The sequence below is a fragment of the Balaenoptera borealis genome, assembly GCF_965194805.1.
Source record: "Balaenoptera borealis genome assembly, chromosome: X".
NCBI classification, from domain to species: Eukaryota; Metazoa; Chordata; class Mammalia; order Artiodactyla; family Balaenopteridae; genus Balaenoptera; species Balaenoptera borealis.
In genome coordinates, this window is record NC_138881.1 from 64749855 (window position 1) to 64768103 (window position 18249).

Here is an 18249-nt window from a genome sequence, read left to right on the forward strand (position 1 = left end):
GTATCAATATTTGTTTCCATCTTCCATTGTTTAAACTAGAAATTCAAGAATCATCTTAGCCTTCCTCTTTCCCCTCATCTCCAATACCCAGTCCTGTCACCTTTACCTCCTAAATATCTCTTCAATTTTCTCAGTTCTCCTCTACTTTGACTCTATCTGTCATAGCTTAGTTTTGACTGATTAAAAATCTGTAGCCAGAATCTTACAGAGGCTTTTAATCATCATCTCCTTGACTCCTGCCTTGTTTCCCAATACTTCATTCTCCTGCTAGGGTAATCTTTTAAAATAGAAAATTTGGTCTTGTCATTCTCCTGCTTAGAATTCAACAGTAGTTGCCCATCAAGATTAAATTCCAATCCTTTAATTTGGAATAAAAGGCCTTTTGTGATTTGACCCTTGTTTCTTTCTCCTATTACTTTTTGCATGAACCCCTTGTAATTTCCCTAGTATATCATGCTGTCAGATGCTAGGATTTTTATTTTGCTGCTCCCTCTGCTGGTAATGTTACCCTCATTCCTTGTCAAGTTGTCTTATTCTTATCCTTCAAGACTCTATACTCTGTTTCTTTAAGGGTTCCCTTGAGGACACAATACTATGAGTTAGATGATCCTTCTCTGTGCTCTCACGGTAGCCTGTGTTTGCCTCTATCATGGCACTTAGCACACTATATTGTAATTTTTAGTTGTCTACATTGTATTTAGAGCTTTCTTGGGAGAATGGCTGTTACTAGCTTTTTCAAGATTGCACCACAACTCCTAACACAGTACCTGTCACGTGGTAAGCCTCAATAAATATATGTTGAATATATAAATGAATAGATGACTTTCTAGAACTGTCAATTCCCTGCAAAATTCCAGTAATTGGATAAGAAACAGAAGTGTCTTTAAACGCTGCATTCTATTTGTATTCAGATTTAATTTTCTAATGAATCTTACTTTTGTGGTATTTAATTTTTACTTGAGGTTTTAATAATTTATATGAGGAGCACTAAAGTTTGTTCAATTCACACAGAAATCGAATTTCTGCTTCTGTTTTCCATGTGGGGCCCGGAGCAGCTTTCCTGACCACAACAGCTGAAGGCCCTGCTGTCTTTCTTTCTCCATACATATCCAGCACTGGAATACTGGGTACGAATAAGAATTATCACAATACTGGTCTCTGGATTAGGGGCCAGGACTTGAATTTTCCACCTTTGACATAACGGTTGTTGGGAATCAAATTCTTAACTGGCTTTACAATATTTTAAGACCAAATTATTGGTGGTACTTAAGAGGTAATTTGGCCCAGTACGCCATAGCTTCATTGACTGACCAGCATAGGAGTTTGTTTAAAGTGTTCTAAAATTTCTTGGTAATCATTTAAGGGTATAGAGTTCTCCATATTTTGTGATGCACTAGTCATGTTATTCCAACGAGCTTTGCTTTCCAGTATTCAAGGAATGGAGATTTTTGGTTAATCAGTGATTCTGACCGGTAGAGGCATCATACCTGCCAGTCATAAAGTCTCCATTAATACATTCTTTTAAAAATTGTGGTAAAATATAAATAATATAAAAATTACCATTTTAATATTTTTAAGTATACTGTTCAGTGGCATTAAATACATTCTCAACCACACCAGTAACCATCTCTAGAACTTTTATTACCTCAAACTGAAATTTTGTATGCATTAAAAAATAGCTCTTCATTCTCCCCTCCTCACAGACCCTGGAAACCACTATTCTACTTTATGTCTCTATGAATTTGCCTGTTCAGGGTACGTCATATAAGAGGAATCATACAATATTTGTACTTGTGTTTCTGACTTATTTCACTTAGTGTAATGTTTTCAAGTTTCATCCTTGTTGTAGCATCTGTTGTCAGAATTTCATTCCTTTTATAGTACTCCATTGTATATGTATACCACATGCTGTTTATCCAATTATCTATCAATGGACACCTGGGTTGTTTTAATCTTTTGGCTATTGTGAATAATGCTGCTGTGAGTGCACAAAAATATATTTTTGCCCCTGTTTTCAATTCTTTTATATATATATTTGGAAGTCGAATTACTGGATCATAAGATAATTCTATGTTTATGTTTTTGAGGAACGGTCATACTGTTTTCCACAGTGAGTGCACCATTTAACATTCATACCAGCAATGCAAAGAATTCCACTTTCTCCACATCCTGACAACATGTATTGTTTTCTGATTTTTTAAATAATAATCATCCTAATGGGTATGAAGCCATTTTCATGGGTGTGAGGTGATATTGTGTTTTTTACTTGCATTTCCCTAATGATAGGTGATATTTACCATGTTTTCATGTGCTTAAAGGTCATTAGTGTGTCTTCTTTGGAGAAATGTCTATTCAAGTCAGTTACCCCTTTATAAATTAGGTTGTTTATACTATTAAGTTGTAGGAGTTCTTTATATATTCTGGATATTATTCCCTTATCAGGTATGTGCTTTGCAAATATTTTCTCTCATTCAGTGGGTTTTCATTTTGCCTTGTTGATAGTGTATCTTTTTTTTTTTTAAGTATTTGTTTATTTATTTATTTATGGCTGTGTTGGGTCTTCGTTTCTGTGCTAGGGCCCTCTCCAGTTGTGGCAAGCGGGGGCCACTCTTCATTGCGGTGCACGGGCCTCTCACCATCGCGGCCTCTCTTGTTGCAGAGCACAGGCTCCAGACGCGCAGGCTCAGCAATTGTGGCTCACGGGCCCAGCTGCTCCGTGGTACGTGGGATCTTCCCAGACCAGGGCTCGAACCCATGTCCCCCACATTGGCAGGCAGACTCTCAACCACTGTGCCACCAGGGAAGCCCGATAGTGTATCTTAAGGCACATTTTTTTTTTTTATCATGGTGAGGTTTGGCTTATTTATTTTTCCTTTTGTTGTCTGTATTTTTGGTGTCATATCCAAGAAATCATTTCAAATTCAATGTTATGAAGCTTTACCTCTATGCTGTCATCTAAGAGTTTTATAGTTTTAGCTCTTATGTTTAGGACTTTGAGCTCCATTTTGAGTTAATTTTTGCATATGGTGTTATATAATGGTTTCATTTCAATGTTTTACATGTGACTATCCAATTTTCCCAGCACTGTTTCTTGAAGAGATTGCCTCTTTTCCACTGAACGGTCTTTGCCCCCTTGTGGATAATCATTTGACTATAAATGTAAGGATTTATTTCTGGGCTTTCTATTCTATTCCATTGGTCTATATATCTTTACTTATGCCAGTGCTACACTGTTTTGATTACTGCATCTTTGTAGTAAGTTTTGAAATCAAGAAATGCAAGTTTGCCAACTTTGTTGTTTTTCAAGACCATTTTGTCTATTTGGGGTCCTTTGAGATTCCAAATGAATTTTACCATGGATTTTTCTATTTCTGCAGACAACATTTTGGGATTTTGATTGGAATTTCATTAAATTTGTACATCACTTTGGGTAGTACTGATATCTTAACAATATTAAATTTTCCAATCCATGAGCACAGGCTGTTTTTCCATTTGTTCATGTCTTTAATTTCTTTCAGTAATGTTTTGTAGTTTTCAGTATACAAGTCTTTCACCTTCTTGGTTAAATTAATTCCTAAGTATTTTATTCTTTTTGGTGCCATTGTAAGTGGAATTTTAAAGTTATTATTTTATGTATTTATTTTATTGAGATATAATTTGCATATAACATTGCATATATTTGAGATGCACAATGTATTGGTTTGTTACATTTGTATATTACAGTATGATTATTATAGTAGCATTAGCTAATACCTTTATTACGTTCCATAATTATCATTTCTTTTTTGTGTTGAGAACAATTAAGATCTAGTCTTAGCAACTTTGAACCTTATAATACAGTATTGTTGATTATAATCACCATATTGTCCATTAGATCTCCAGAACTTATTTATCTACTAGTTCAAATTTGTACCCTTAAAATCTCCCAAAATGTGCACTCCAGGCCCTGATACTCACCATTCTACTCTCTGTTTTTATAAGTTCAGGTTTTTTTAGATTCTACATATAAGTGATATCATACAGCACTTGTAATTTCTCTGTGTGACTTATCTCACCATAATGCCCTCAAGGTTCCTCCATGTTGTCGCAAATGGCAGGATTTCTATTTTTTTTTATGTTGAGAATCTTTTCATGTACCTGTTGGTCATCTGTATGTCTTCTGTGGAAAAAAATGTCTATTTAGGTCCTTCAGCCATTTTCAAATTGGATTATTTGCTTTATTTGCTATAGAGTTGTATGATTTCTTTATATATTTGGGACATATTTCCCTTATCAGATATATGGTTTGCAAATATTTTCTCGCATTCTGTAGGTAGCCTTTTAAATTTATTGATTGTTTCCTTTGATGTGGAGAAGCTCTTTATTTTAATGTAGTCCCACTTATTTATTTTACTTTTTGTTACCTGTACTTTTGGTGACTTCTTCAAGAAACCATTGCCCAGACCAATAATCCTCGACAGAAATCAAGGATCTTTCCCCCTATGATTTCTGCTAGGAGTTTTACAGTTTCAGGCCATACATTTAAATCTTTCATCCATTTCAACTCTGCTTTTGTGAGTACTGTGAGATAGGGGTCTAGTTTCATTCTTCATATGTGGATATCCAGTTTTCCCAGCACCATTTACTGAGAAACTGTCTTTTCTCCATTGTGGGTTCTTGGCACCCTTGTTAAAAATTAGTTGACCATATACGTGAGGGTTTTTGTCTGAGCTCTCTGTTCTGTTCCACTGATCTAATTGCCTGTTTTTATGCCAGTACGATATTGTTTTGATTACTATAGCTATGTAATATAGTGTGAAATCAGGTATTGTGATCCTCCAGATTTTTTTTAATCAGTGCCCTATAAAATAATCAACTATATTTCAATTATAGTTGAATAAATATTTATATATTCTTTTTCAGATTCTTTTCCACTATAGGTTATTACATGATATTGAATATACCTCCCTGTGCTATATGGTAGGTTCTTGTTGTTTATCTATTTTATATATGATAGTGTGCATCTGTTAATCCAAAATTCCCAATTTATCCCTCCCCCCTTTTTCCTCTTTGGTAACCATAAGTTTGTTTTTTATGTCTGTGAGTCTATTTCTGTTTTGTAAATAATTCATTTGCATCAGATTTTTAGATTTTACATATAAGTAATATCACATGATATTTGTCTTTCTCTGTCTGACTTACTTCATTTAGTATGATAATCTCTAAGTCCATCTGTGTTGCTGCAAATAGCATTCTTTCTTTCTTTTTTTAATGGCTGAGGAATATTCCACTGTATATATATACCCCGTCTTCTTTATCCATTCATCTGTTGATGGACATTTAGGTTGCTTCCATATCTTGACTATTGTAAATAGTGCTGCTGTGAACATTAGGGTTCATTTATCTTTTTGAATTAGCGTTTTCATCTGCTAATATTTTGTTGAGAATTTTTGCATCTATATTCATCAGGGATATTGGATTATAGTTTTTTCCCTTGTACTGTCCTTATCTGTGTTTGTTATCAGAGTAATCCTGGCCTTGTAAAATGAATTTGAGAATGTTCTTTCCTCTTCAATTTTTTGTAAGAGCTTGAGAAGGATTGGCATTAATTCTTTAAACATTTGGTAGAATTCACCAGTGAAACCATCTGGTCCAGGTCTTGTCTGTGTTGGGAGGTTTTTGATTACTGATTCAATTTCCTTATTCATTATCGGTCTGTTTAGATATTTTATTTCTTCATTATTCAGTCTTCATCATTCATATGTTTCTAGGAATTTATCAATTTCTGCTAGGTAATCCAGTTTGTTGGCTTATGATTACTCATAGTAGTCTCTTATAATCTTTTGTTTTTCTGTGGTATCAGTTGTAATGTCTGCTCTTTCATTTCTCATTTTATTTATTTAAAAAAATTAATATCTTTATTGGAGTATAATTACTTTACAATGGTGTGTTAGTTTCTGCTTTATAACAAAGTGAATCAGTTATAAATATACATATGTTCCCATATCTCTTCCCTCTTGCATCTCCCTCCCTCCCACCCTCCCTATCCCGACCCTCTAGGTGGTCACAAAGCACCGAGCTGATCTCCCTGTGCTATGTGGCTGCTTCCCGCTAGCTATCTATTTTACATTTGGTAGTGTATATATGTCCATGCCACTCTCTCACTTTGTCCCAGCTTACCCTTCCCCCTCCCCATATCCTCAAGTCCATTCTCTAGTAGGTCTGCTTCTTTATTCCTGTCTTACCCCTAGGTTCTTCATGACCATTTTTTTTTTAGATTCATATATATGTGTTAGCATAATGTATTTGTTTTTCTCTTTCTGACTTACTTCACTCTGTATGACAGACTCTAGGCCCATCCACCTCACTACAAATAACTCAATTTCATTTCTTTTTATGGCTGAGTAATATTCCATTGTATATATGTACCACATTCTCATTTTATTTATTTGAGTTTTCTCTCTTTTTTTTCATAGTTAATCTAGCTAAACATTTGCCCCCCCCTTTTTTTTCTTAGAACAAGCTCTTAGTTTTATTGATCATTCCTATAGATTTTCTGGTTTGTTTCATTTAATTCTGCTCTGCTCTTTGTTATTTCCTTCCTTCTACTAACTTTGGGCTCCATTTGTTCTTCTTTTTATAGTTCCTTTTGGTGTAAATTGAAATTGCTTACTTGAGGATTTTCTTGTTTCTTAATATAGGTGTTTATTACTATAAGCTTCCCTCTAAGAAGTGCTTTTGCAACATTCCATAGGTTTTGATATGTTGTGATTCAATTTTCATTTGTTTTAAGATACTTCTTGACTTTCTTATTTCTTCTTTGACCTATTGGTTTTTCAGGAATGTGTTGTTTAATTTCCATATATTTGTGAATTTTCTAGCTTTCCTCCTGTCATTGATTTCTAGTTTCATATTGTTTTGGTCAGAAAAGATACTTTGTATGTTTCAATCTCTTAAGTTTGTTAAGATATTTTGTGACCTATCATGTGATCTATCCTGGAGGTTGTTCCATGTGTGCTTGAGAAGAATGTGTATTGTGGTACTGTTGGATGGAATGCTCTATATATGTCTGTTAAGTCCATTTGGTCTGAAGCAACTTTCAAATCCATTATTTCCTTACTGATTTTCTGTCTGAATGATCTATTTATTGTTGAAAGTGTGGTATTGAAGTCCTCTACTATTATAGCATTGCTGTTTGTTTTTCCCTTCAGATCTGTTAATAATTAATATATTTAGTTTCTCTAATATTGGATGCATATATATTTGAAATTGTTATATCTTAATGAATTGATCCTTTTATCATTATATAGTGACCTTATTTATCATTTATACAGTTTTTGATTTAATGTCTATTTTGTCTGATATAAGTATAGCTACCCCAGATCTCTTTTGGTTTCTATTTGCTTGAAATGTGTTTTCCCATCTTTTCCTATCTTTTCCTTTTCAGTCTGTGAATGTCTTTAAGGTTTAAGTGAGTCTCTTATAGTCAAAACACAGTTGGGTATTGTTTTTTTAATCCATTCAGTCACATCAGTCCATTTACATTTAAAGCAATAATTGATAAGTAGGGACTTAACTATTGCCATTTTGTTAATTGCTTTCTTATTGTTTTGTAGTTCCTTAGTTACTTTATTCCTCTCTTGCTGTCTTTCTTTGTGAGTTGATGATTTTTTTTGTACTGGCATGCTTTTTTTCCTTATCATTTGTGTATCTGTTATAGGTTTTTTCTTTGTGATTACAATGCACCTTTCATCATACTTCTTATAGTTATAACTGCACATCTTAAGCTGATAACACCTTAACTTCAATTCTATAAGAAAGTTCTATCCATTTACTTGCCCTCCATTTATGTCGATGTCCCAGTTTATATCTTTTATATTGTATGTCCCTTAACCTATTATTGTAGCTATAGTTATTTTTGACACTTTTTTTTGTTGTTGTGATAAATTATATATATATATTATTTTAATCAGTCATCAATTTTATACACATCACTGTATACATGTCAATCCCAATCGCCCAATTCAGCACACCACCATCCTCACCCCACCGCAGTTTTCCCCCCTTGGTGTCCATACGTTTGTTCTCTACATCTGTGTCTCAGCTTCTGCCCTGCAACCCGGTTCATCTGTACCATTTTTCTAGGTTCCACATACATGCACTAATATACGATATTTGTTTTTCTCTTTCTGACTTACTTCACTCTGTATGACAGTCTCTAGATCCATCCACATCTCAACAAATGACTCAATTTCGTTTTTTTTTATGGCTGAGTAATATTCCATTGTATATATGTACCACATCTTCTTTACCAATCATCTGTCGATGGGCATTTAGGTTGCTTCCATGACCTGGCTATTGTAAATAGAGCTGCAATGAACATTGGGGTGCATGTGTCTTTTTTTTTTTTTATGGCTGTGTTGGGTCTTCGTTTCTGTGCGAGGGCTTTCTCTAGTTGTGGCAAGTGGGGGCCACTCTTCACCGCAGTGCGCGGGCCTCTCACTATCGCGGCCTCTGTTATTGTGGAGCACAGGCTCCAGACGCGCAGGCTCAGTAATTGTGGCTCACGGGCCCAGTTGCTCCGTGGCATGTGGGATCTTCCCTGACCAGGGCTCAAACCTGTGTCCCCTGCATTGGCAGGCAGATTCTCAACCACTGCACCACCAGGGAAGCCCGCATGTGTCTTTTTGAATTACGGTTTTCTCTGGGTATATGCCCAGTAATGGGATTGCTGGTTCATATGATAATTCTATTTTTAGTTTTTTAAGGAACCTCCATATTGTTCTCCATAGTGGCTGTATCAATTTACATTCCCACCAACAGTGCAAGGGGGTTCCCTTTTCTCCACACCCTCTCCAGCATTTGTTGTTTGTAGATTTTCTGATGATGCCCATTCTAACTGGTGTGAGGTGATACCTCATTGTAGTTTTGATTTGCATTTCTCTAATAATTAGTGATGTTGAGCAGCTTTTCATGTGTTTCTTGGCCATCTGTATGTCTTCTTTGGAGAAATGTCTATTTAGGTCATCTGCCCATTTTTGGATTGGGTTGTTAGTTTCTTTAATATTGAGCTGAATGAGCTATTAATATATTTTGGAGATTAATCCTTTGTCCGTTGATTCATTTGCAAATATTTTCTCCCATTCTGAGGGTTGTCTTTTCGTCTTGTTTATGGTTTCCTTTGCTGTGCAAAAACTTTGAAGTTTCATTAAGCCCCATTTGTTTATTTTTGTTTTTATTTCCATTACTCTAGGAGGTGGATCAAAAAAGATCTTGCTGTGATTTATGTCAAAGAGTGTTCTTCCTATGTTTCGCTCTAAGAGTTTTATAGTGTCCAGTATTACATTTAGATCTCTAATCCATTTTGAGTTTATTTTTGTATATGATGTTAGGGAGTATTCTAATTTCATTCTTCTATATGTAGCTGTCCAGTTTTCCCAGCACCACTTATTGAAGAGACTGTCTTTTCTCCATTGTATATCTTTGCCTCCTTTGTCATAGATTAGTTGACCATAGGTGCATGGGTTTATCGCTGGGCTTTCTATCTTGTTCCATTGATCTATGTTTCTGTTTTTGTGCCAGGACCATATTGTCTTGATTACTGTAGCTTTGTAGTATAGTCTGAAGTCAGGGAGTCTGATTCCTCCAGCTCCGTTTTTTTCCCTCAAGACTGCTTTGGCTATTCGGGGTCTTTTGTGTCTCCATACAAATTTTAAGATGATTTGTTCTAGTTCCATAAAAAATGCCATTGGTAATTTGATAGGGATTGCATTGAATCTGTAGATTGCTTTGGGTAGTATAGTCATTTTCACAATATTGATTCTTCCAATCCAAGAACATGGTATATCTCTCCAACTGTTGGTATCATCTTTAATTTCTTTCATCAGTGTTTTATAGTTTTCTGCATACAGGTCTTTTGTCTCCCTAGGTAGGTTTATTCCTAGGTATTTTATTCTTTTTTCTTTGCAATGGTAAATGGGAGTGTTTCCATAATTTCTCTTTCAGATTTTTCATCATTAGTGTATAGGAATGCAAGAGATTTCTGTGCATTCATTTTGTATCCTGCAACTTTACCAAATTCATTAATTAGCTCTAGTAGTTTTCTGGTGGCAGTTTTAGGATTCTCTATGTATAGTATCATGTCATCTGCAAACAGTGACAGTTTTACTTCTTCTTTTCCAATTTGTATTCCTTTTATTTCTTTTTCTTCTCTGATTGCCATGACTAGGACTTCCAAAACTATGTTGAATAATAGTGGTGAGAGTGGACATCCTTGTCTCATTCCTAATCTTAGAGGAAATGCTTTCAGATTTTCACCATTGAGAATGATGTTTGCTGTGGGCTTGTCATATATGGCCTTTATTATGTTGAGGTAGGTTCCCTCTATGCCCACGTTCTGGAGAGTTTTTATCAGAAATGGGTGTTGAATTTTGTCAAAAGCTTTTTCTGCATCTATTGAGATGATCGTATGGTTTTTATTCTTCAATTTGTTAATATGGTGTATCACATTGATTGATTTGCGTATATTGAAGAATCCTTGCATCCCTGGGATAAATCCCACTTGATTGTGGTGATCCTTTTAATGTGTTGTTGGATTCTGTTTGCTAGTATTTTGTTGAGGATTTTTGCATCTATATTCATCAGTGATATTGGTCTGAAATTTTCTTTTTTTGCAGTATCTTTGTCTGGTTTTGGTATCAGGGTGATGGTGGCCTCATAGAATGAGTTTGGGAGTGTTCCTTCCTCTGCAATTTTTTGGAAGAGTTTGAGAAGGATGGATGTTAACTATTCTCTAAATGTTTGATAGAATTCACCTCTGAAGCCATCTGGTCCTGGACTTTTGTTTGTTGGAAGATTTTTAATCACAGTTTCAATTTCATTACTTGTGATTGGTCTGTTCACATTTTCTGTTTCTTCCTGGTTCAGTCTTGGAAGGTTATACCTTTCTAAGAATTTGTGCATTTCTTCCAGGTTGTCCATTTTATTGGCATATAGTTGCTTGTAGTAGTCTCTTAGGATGCTTTGTATTTCTGCGGTGTCTGTTGTAACATCTCCTTTTCCATTTCTGATTTTATTGATTTGAGTCCTCTCCCCCTTTTTCTTGATGAGTCTGGCTAATGGCTTATCAATTTTGTTTATCTTCTCAAAGAACCAACTTTTAGTTTTATTGATCTTTGCTATTGTTTTCTTTGTTTCTATTTCATTTATTTCTGCTCTGATCTTTATGATTTCTTTCCTTCTGCTAACTTTGGGTTTTGTTTGTTCTTCTTTCTCTAGTTTCTTTAGGTGTAAGGTTAGATTGTTTACTTGAGATTTTTCTGTTTCTTTAGATAGGCTTGTATAGTTATAAACTTCCCTCTTAGAACTGCTTTTGCTGCACCGCATAGGTTTTGGATCGTCGTGTTTTCATTGTCATTTGTCTCTAGGTATTTTTTGATTTCCTCTTTGATTTCTTCAGTGATCTCTTGGTTATTTAGTAACGTATTGTTTAGCCTCCATGTGTTTGTGTTTTTTACTTTTTTTTCCCTGTAATTCATTTCTAATCTCATAGCGTTGTGGTCACAAAAGATGCTTGATATGATTTCAATTTTCTTAAATTTACTGAGCCTTGATTTGTGACCCAAAATATGATCTATCCTGGAGAATATTCTGTGCACACTTGAGAAGAAAGTGTAATCTGCTGTTTTTGGATGGAATGTCCTATTAATATCAATTAAATCTATCTGGTCTCTTGTGTCATTTAAAGCTTCTCTTTCCTTATTTATTTTCATTTTGGATGATCTGTCCATTGGTGTAAGTGAGGTGTTAAAGTCCCCCACTATTATTGTGCTACTGTCGATTTCCTCTTTTATAGCTGTTAGCAGTTGCCTTATGTATTGAGGTGCTCCTATGTTGGGTGCATATATATTTATAATTGTTATATCTTCTTCTTGGACTGATCCCTTGATCATTATGTAGTGTCCTTCCTTGTCTCTTGTAACATTCTTTATTTTAAAGTCTATTTTATCTGATATGAGTATAGCTGCTCCAGCTTTCTTTTGATTTCCATTTGCATGGAATATCTTTTTCCATCCCCTCACATTCAGTCTGTATGTGTCCCTAGGTCTAAAGTGGGTCTCTTGTAGACAGTATATATATGGGTCTTGTTTTTGTATCCATTCAGCAAGCCTGTGTCTTTTGGTTGGAGCGTTTAATACATTCACATTTAAGGTAATTATCGATATGTATGTTCCTATGACCATTTTCTTAGTTGTTTTGGGTTTGTTTTTGTAGGTCCTTTTCTTCTCTTGTGTTTCCCACTTAGAGAAGTTCCTTTAGCATTTGTTGTAGAGCTGGTTTGGTGGTGCTGAATCCTCTTAGCTTTTGCTTGTCTGTAAAGCTTTTGATTTCTCCATCAAATCTAAATGAGATCCTTGCTGGGTAGAGTAATCTTGGTTGTAGGTTCTTCCCTTTCATCACTTTATGTATATCATGCCACTCTCTTCTGGCTTGTAGAGTTTCTGCTGAGAAATCAGCTGTTAACCTTATGGGAGTCCCCTTGTATGTTATTTGTCATTTTTCCCTTGCTGCTTTCAATAATTTTTCTTTGTCTTTAATTTTTGCCACTTTGATTACTATGTGTCTCAGCGTGTTTCTCCTTGGGTTTATCCTGTATGGGACTCTCTGCGCTTCCTGGACTTGGGTGGCTATTTCCTTTCCCATGTTAGGGAAGTTTTCGACTATAATCTCTTCAAATATTTTCTCTGGTCCTTTCTCTCTCTCTTCTCCTTCTGGGACCCCTATAATGCGAATGTTGTTGCGTTTAATGTTGTCCCAGAGGTCTCTTAGGCTGTCTTCATTTCTTTTCATTCTTTTTTCTTTAGTCTGTTCCGCAGCAGTGAATTCCACCATTCTGTCTTCCAGGTCACTTATCCGTTCTTCTGCCTCAGTTATTCTGCTATTGATTCCTTCTAGTGTAGTTTTCATTTCAGTTATTGTATTGGTCATCTCTGTTTGTTTGTTCTTTAATTCTTCTAGGTCTTTGTTAATCATTTCTTGCATCTTCTCAATCTTTGCCTCCATTCTTATTCCGAGGTCCTGGATCATCTTCACTATCATTATTCAGAATTCTTTTTCTGTAAGGTTGCCTATCTCCACTTCATTTAGTTGTTTTTCTGGGGTTTTATCTTGTTCCTTCATCTGGTATATAGCCCTCTGCCTTTTCATCTTGTCTATCTTTCTGTGAATGTGGTTTTTGTTCCACAGGCTGCAGGATTGTAGTTTTTCCTGCTTCTGCTGTCTGCCCTCTGGTGGTTGAGGCTATCTAAGAGGCTTGATGGGAGGCTCTGGTGTTGGGTAGAGCTGACTGTTGCTGTTTATTTTTGACACTTTTTTTTCTTAATTATATGCTAGTTTTCAAAGTGATTTACATAATACCATTGCAGTGTTAGAGTATTTTGAATTTGACTGTATATTCATCTTTGTCAGTGAATTTTATACTTTCGTATGTTTTCACATTACTAATTCATGGCTTATTGCTTCTGTTTCAAGAACTCTCTTTTGCATATCTTGTAGAGCAGGCTTAGTGGTGATAAATTTCATCAACTTTTGTCTGGGCAAGTCTGTATCTCACCCCCATTTCTAAATGAGAGCTCTGCTAGGTAAAGTGTTCTTGGTTGACAGTTTTTTTTTTTTTTAATTTGAGCACTTTGAGCATATCATGACACTGTCTCTCCTGGCCTTCAAAATTTCTGCTGGGAAATATGCTGATAGCCTTCTTGAGATTCCTTTGTACGTAATGATTCTTTTCTCTCTTGTTGCTTGCAACATTTTTCTGTAATTTTTGAGAACTTGAATATAATGTGTAGGTGACAATCTCTTTGAGTTGAATCTCTTTAGGGATTTTTGAGCTTCCTGTACTTGGATGGCCATCTCTGTCCCCAGATTTGGGAAGTTTCAACCATTATTTTTAATAACGTTTCTGTCCCTTTCTCCCTCTCTTCTCCTTCTGGGACTACCCTAATGTGACCATTGTTTCTTTTGATCATGTCCCACAGTTCACATAGGCTTTCTTCACTCTTTTTCATTCTAATTTCTTAATTTTCTTCTGAGTGGATAACATCAAGAGATCTGTCTTCAAGCTCACAGATCTTTCCTTCTGATTTTTGAGCCTGCTGTTGAAGCAATCTATTGCATTTTTAAGATTTCATTCATTGTATTCTTAATCTCTAGAATCCTGTTTGGCCTTTTAAGAAATTATTTCTATTTCTTTGTTGAACTTTTGGTTCATGTATTTGTTCATGTATTGTTTTCCTGAGCTCATTGATTTGTCTGTGTTCTTTAGAATCTCTCTGAGCTTTCTTAAAATAATTATTTTGAATACTTTTCAGATAACTTGCAGATCTCCATTTATTTGGGGCCAGTTATTAGAATATCATTGTGTTCCTTTGGTGGTGCCATGTTTCCTTGCTTTTTCATTTTGCACTGATGGCTGTGCATTTGAAGGCATAGTTTCCTCTTCCAGTCTTTTTGAACTGGCTTCAGTGAAGGAAAATCTTTCACCTGGAGGTGGCTGTTAAAGTCATTGGCTGCATGGGATGCAGCATATTTGGTTCCTGAGAAGGCACAATATTGTAGTCTCCATGACACTCCATCAGCTGAGATTGATATTGACTAGACTGTGGGGGTCTTCTGTGGTCTAGACTGCAGAGAATCTGCAGGTGGCAGTGGCAGGTAAGGCTATTGGGATATTTGGATATGAAAGCTACTGAGGTCTTCCTGTTTTCCTTTCTCTTTTTATGGAAGGAAGTTCTAACCAAGGGAACCCTTCTTAGTGCCTGATTTGGTGTGTTGGCACTCAGGGCACTCAGAGCAGTATTGGAGCTGGAGTCCTAGAGTCAGGTGCATGTGAAACTATCACAGTGCCTGGTTTCTGGGGCACAGGTGCACTTGCTGTGGCTATGACATTGGTGTCCAGCATGAGGATACGTGCAAATATCCCATAGAACTATTACCTGGGTCTCACCACTGTGACTCTGGCAGGCAAGGGGTGGGTACAACAGTGGCATAGGCCCTGGGATGACAAGGTGTAGTGGTGGGTAGGGTGCAGTACTAGCATAGCCTGGTGACGGTGGATCAAAGTCTCAACTCTGACCACAGGGGACAGTCACAGGATAACTGCAGCACGTCTCTGATTGCAGCCTGTTAAATCCGTGTGTCAGAACCTGCGGAACTGGGCTCAAAACAGAGTCATCATGGCCCTGGCCATGATGGTTCAGAGCTGTGACCTTGGACTCGGCAGTTCCAATAGTGACTGGTCACAGGTAGGACCTGAAACCTGGGGGTGAGGCTCAGGACAGTGACAGCACTGTCTCAGCAATCACAGGTCAGAGATGTGGCTTGGGACCTGGGGACATGGCTCAGGTCAGCAGTAGTGTCACTGACAATGAGGGTTCAGAGTCTTGATCTGGGATAAGGATGGAGCTCGGGCAGCAACAGCCCAGTGACAGCATTGACATATTAAGAGTCTTAATCTGCAAAGGGATGAGGCTCAGGCTAGTGGCAGCATCTCTGGCATCCCTGGCATTCCATCCCATAGCTCTGACATGGAATCCTGTGGGTGGAACTCAGGGTGGCAGCGTGATGGCCCCAATAGTAGCAGTCAAAGCATGACTTGGGACCTAGGGGTTGGGGCTCAAGCAACAGTAGCAGCACCTGTGGCATTGATGATTCAAAGCTGTTACCTAGAACTTGGTGAGTGGAGCTCAGGGCAGTGGTAGCAAAGTCCTTAAAATGGTGATCAAGCATGACTTAGGACTTGGGGGCAGTGCTCAGGGTAGCGGCAGCACCCTTTGCACTGTCATTTAAAGCTGTAACCTGGAGCCCAGCTGGTGGGGCTCAGTGTGGCTGCAGCATAACTCAAATAATGGCAGCCAAATCATGACTTGGGATCCTGGGCCCAGAGGTCAGGGCAGTCAAGGCCACCCAGAGAGTGATGGGACAAAGCTGTGACCTGGGGCTAAAGGTGGGCAATGAGCAGTGGGAATTCCAGTCTCATATATAGTGAGGTGCTGTGGTAAGAGATCCCTGAGAGCAGGGCACAGCAACAACTGGGGTCCCTGAGGTCAAGGCTCACCTCAGCAACAGTTCCTACCTCTGGGAGTAGATGCAGAGGGTGCACTCTAAGCCGCTCCATCAGTTGGGATCAGTAAAGACTGTGGCAGAATTTCTGGATATTTATCCAAAGAATATGAAAACACTAATTCAAAAAGGTATATGCACCCCTATGTTCATCACAGCACTATTTACAATAGCCAACCTGAGTCCATCAATGGATGAATTGATAAAGAATATATGATATGTATATCATATCTCATATATATATATCATATATATATATATATATATATATATATATATATATACTACTCAGCCATAAAAAATATAAAATCTTGCCATTTGCAATAACGTGTTGGACCTTGAGAGTATTATGCTAAGTGAAATAAGCCAGATGAAGAAAGACAAATACCATATGATTCCACTCATATGTGGAATATAAAAACAAAATACCAAAATAAATGAAAAAAACAAACCAAACAAAAGTAAGCACATAGATACAGAGAAGAGAGTGCTGGTACCTGATGGGAAGGGGTGGAGGGGAGGATAAAATGGGTAAATGGGATCAACTGTATGCAGATGTAAATTTTTGGTGGTGAACACAGTATAGTGTATGCAGAAGAAGAAATATAATGTTGTACACATGAAATTTATGTAATGTTTATAAACCAGTGTTCCATCAACAAAATTAAATTTTCTAAAAAGTCCCTTAAAAAAAAAAGACTGTAAGAGATCTCTGTAGCAAAGGTTGCAAATGTCCACAATGGTGAGGCTTGCTGGGGTTCTGTTTTCCTTCTCTCTGTGTGGTGAAATTCCTTGGAAGGGATTCCCTCTGGTACTGAGCTGCTCCCAACTGGGGGATGGGGTGGTGCAGGTAAAATGCTTCCTGTATTTTTCTACGCAACATCCTCGATTTTTGAGTTCTGCATGTTTTTGTGCTGCATTTTTTTTCTTGTCCAGAGCTTTCCTTGAGCAGTTTTCTTTGGTCTGTGATTATTTATTTACTGTTCCTGCTGTGTTTTTTTGAGGGGGAAGTACAAGCATTGGAGCCTCTTAGCCCTCCATCTTGCTGATGTCACCTGCATTCATTTTCTTAATTTCCCTTTTGAATTGTTCCTTGTTTGTGTATAGAAACACAACTGATTTTTGTGTTGATTTCTTATCACGCAACTTTGTTGAATTTATTTATTAGTTCTAACAGTTTTTTTTTGTGGCATCTCTGGGGTCTTCTACATATGAGATATTACCTGCAAACAAAGATAATTTTACTTCTTCCTTTTCAATTGGATTTATTTTGTTATTTATTTTTCTTGACTAATTTTTCTGGCTAAAAGTTTCAATACAATGTTGAATATAAGTGGCAGAAGTGGATATATATATATATATATTTTAAACATCTTTATTGGAGTATAATTGCTTTACAATGGTGTGTTAGTTTCTGCTTTATAACAAAGTGAATCAGTTATACATATACATATGTTCCCATATCTCTTCCCTCTTGTGTCTCCCTCCTTCCCACCCTCCCTTTCCCACCCCTCTAGGTGGTCACAAAGCACCGAGCTGATCTCCCTGTGCTATGCGGCTGCTTCCCACTAGCTATCTATTTTACGTTTGGTAGTGTATATGTGTCCATGCCACTCTCTCACTTTGTCACAGCTTACCCTTCCCCCTCCCCATATCCTCAAGTCCATTCTCTAGTAGGTCTGTGTCTTTATTCCCGTCTTACCCTTAGGTTCTTCATGACCTTTTTTTTTTCTCTTAGATTCCATATATATGTGTTAGCATACTGTATTTGTTTCTCTCTTTCTGACTTACTTCACTCTGTATGACAGACTCTAACTCCATCCACCTCATTACAAATACCTCCATTGCATTTCTTTTTATGGCTGAGTAATATTCCATTGTATATATGTGCCAAACCTTCTTTATCCATTCATCCGATGATGGACACTTTGGTTGCTTCCATGTCCTGGCTATTGTAAATAGAGCTGCAATGAACATTTTGGACCATCACTCTTTTTGAATTATGGTTTTCTCAGGGTATATGCCCAGTAGTGGGATTGCTGGGTTGTATGGTAGTTCTATTTTTAGTTTTTTAAGGAACCTCCATACTGTTCTCCATAGTGGCTGTATCAATTTACATTCCCACCAAAAGTGCAAGAGTGTTCCCTTTTC